Below are 3110 nucleotides of genomic sequence, written 5' to 3'. Positions count from 1 at the left end.
GTCAGGGAGGAGACAGAAATATTGCCGTAGTGTAGAATTATTGACATACACATGTACTTTTTGTTAAGCTTACAGTTGAAGATAAAAGAACTAAAATATGCTTAAACAAACCACAAATACATGTATATATACATATGCATCTTGGAAAAGATTGACTTATACAAATACTCAAATACTTGTTGACTGGAACAAAAATATTTTTATTTACAATATTATTTACATGCATTGTAGCAATTCTACACATCGCATGCCCACCAAATCTAATTCGCAACATACATTTTGTCAAAAATTGTAATCTCTCTTTAAATTTTAAATTTGAAAATTATTTATTAAATAATTACACATCATTTCGTTAATGAGATTATATGCATTTTTCCTCTATTAAAAGTAATTTTTTCTTACAGAGTTTATTGCCAGTAAGACACTTGTGGGCATGATTCAGGAAATTTGAAGGTCAAATAAGGCCGTAATAACGATATAAACTAGGCGTGTCTTATGATATATTTGTATAATTATAAGGATTTTTAATTGAGTAGTAAATACATCAAAGTTTCCATTTTTATTGCCATAGATTTCGAAGAACCCAAGATCTGACACATTTAGAAAGAATATGTGGTTATTTAAATATTAGTAAATACATCAAAGTCTCCATTTTTATTGCCATAGATTTCCAAGAACCTTTAGAAAGAACATGTGGTTATATGTTATATTTTAAAAAGAAATAAATAAATAATAGTTAAACACACACATAAAGCTACACACACACACACACTCTCTCTTTCTCTAGATAGATGCAGTTTTCTTTTCTTAACAAATATTCAAAACGATAGAAGTATGATAATGAGTACTGGTTACTTTTTATATACTTTCTAACCATATGAACATTAATATAATTTTATAGTCAGTATATCAATAATCACACTATACGAGTACTGCATGTTGATTGTAATGTCACCTTGTGAGAAGGCAATTTTACCGTAAAAATAATGACTTTATTGTGATACACAGTACACATAAAATTGAAAAGCATTTTTCTGCACACAGAAAATGTACATGTAAATGCATTTCTTACATGTACACACATCGCAATTAACACAATCTGCGCATTTCTTGTGTGAGTATATAAAGTGACAACTTTTTTGGTTTCAATTCCACAAGATTCATCTCCTTAACATCAAATCAGATAAAAACAATTTTCTTACTCATGTTCATACATATGCTGAAGTCAAATAACTACCATAAGTATGATAGATAGATAGATAGATATTCATTCATTCATATTTATTCATTTACGGACCATTACAAATACTTGCTAATAGTTTTCGACATTCCTGTAGCTTATTTCAAAGAGAGATAAGAAATGAGTCATTTTTAAACAAGATATATAATCTTTTCTAAACTGTAAGTAAAAGGATATTTTTCTTAAATTAATTTAACCAATTTACAACAAGATTAAATCGTTGGTATTTTATTGAAAACATCCCGACAGTGTATATTTGCAGTGTGCATTCTACACGTTTTGACACAGATTCTTATCATGCAATATAACACGAAGAGTTAAACAGTGTTAAAGAGACGATTTATCTTTACGGTAACACTACAAGCAACGTATATCAATGAAAAATGTACATTACAATAAGAATATTTAAAAAAAAAAAAATAACCCCAAATTATTACTAATAAGATCTTCAACAAACTGCTAAGTCACGTCAATATACATGTACTTTAAATTAAGATATATTTAATACAATTTTCTGTCCCTTTTTCCCTGTACAAGTACGTAAGAATAAAACATATGTTGGCTCGGGAAAAATGCACTGTAGGCTAAGATTGATATTAATCTAATTTATGAGCTATATTGCCTCACTATAATAATAGAATCCCGTGATAGCTCAGTTGGTAGAGCGGAAGACTGTAGTGATGAACAATTGACATCCTTAGGTCGGTGGTTCAAATCCGCCTCGCGGGATTAATTTTTTTTTTTTTTTTTAACATGTGGGTGTTATAATTTCTTTTCCTAAATTCTCAAAAAAGACTGATCCTCATAAATAAGAAATTACATAGGAATGCGATGCCTTTGAACAATCAAGTAATAAAACGCAAAATTACCATATTTAACATTCGATGCATGGTGGATAAATGCTTTGTGCGATATTTTACATCTTACACAAAATCGTTTTAAGGTATGTAACTCCCGAAATGAATATACCGAGGATTTACTGAGAAGTATATTTTAGATACATATACTCACAGAGCATGACTAAAAATCGCAAAAACTGGGGAGTCAGTGTGCAACTCACTGAGCATCAGATTATTTACTCGACGTTTTGCTACCCTTTTTGGTTCCTTTTGTAACTTTTAGGCTATAAGGTTAATCCTTTATCATGAATTATATTACCAGCTGTAATTATGGCATTGAATAAAGATAATTTTATTTTATGTAAATGTATGAATTTATTATTGAAAAAAATCCTGGAAATTAATGCGCGTAAAGTATTGTGGGACCTTTTTGCACTAAAAAATAACACATTTGGGGTTTTAAAAATCTAAATAGGGAATAAAATATTTTCTTGTATCAAAATTTTTATGACTAGTGCCGATCGGTTGGAAATATTGTGTAGTTTAAAATAATAAAGAAAAATTTGGAGCAGTGATATAAATTTTGAAATATTGGTCAAAATACGCTATTTTCAGGGGGAAAAAACTGTAAATTTTATATTGCTTTCTTCAATATACTAGTATCTCCATTTCTTGGTAAAGTCTCTCGAGTGAATGTAAAAATTTTAATTGAAACCTATATTTCATATTCCTGGTAAATAATAACAAAAAGAAATCTGAGTAAAATTATGTAGGGTTAAAGTTCCAAGATATCAAATTTAACAAATTGTAGATTTGAAGTATTTTCTACTAAATATCCTACCATCACAAGAAATCCCCCCCCCCCCTCCCGCCCACCTAAATCTTATTTCTTTTGGATTTTGTAAGCAGTTTTTAAATTAAATATTGTATAATTTGCATTGTTTAAATAAAGTATGTTATAAAGTTTGAATAGTCAAAATAGTTTTGATCTCAAATGCTGACGGGTAACATACCCTTAATTAAGTCTTCTT

The 3110-nt window shown here is 28.9% G+C and overlaps 1 non-coding gene across 1 annotated transcript; it reads left to right on the top strand.

Annotated features, from left to right (window-relative positions):
* Window positions 1–1881: 1881 nt before the first annotated feature.
* Trnay-gua (transfer RNA tyrosine (anticodon GUA)) lies at window positions 1882–1969 on the top strand. The gene is given in 2 exon segments: window positions 1882–1918; window positions 1934–1969. It is a non-coding gene; the product is annotated as a tRNA-Tyr (tRNA).
* Window positions 1970–3110: the final 1141 nt, after the last annotated feature.

This window comes from Saccostrea echinata, unplaced genomic scaffold, assembly GCF_033153115.1.
Source record: "Saccostrea echinata isolate AGI-Se365-2 ecotype Australia unplaced genomic scaffold, CSIRO_AGI_Sech_v1 ptg000009l, whole genome shotgun sequence".
In the NCBI taxonomy this organism is placed as follows: domain Eukaryota; kingdom Metazoa; phylum Mollusca; class Bivalvia; order Ostreida; family Ostreidae; genus Saccostrea; species Saccostrea echinata.
Note: the sequence above shows the minus strand (reverse complement) of the source record. Positions and strands in the feature narration are given on the sequence as shown.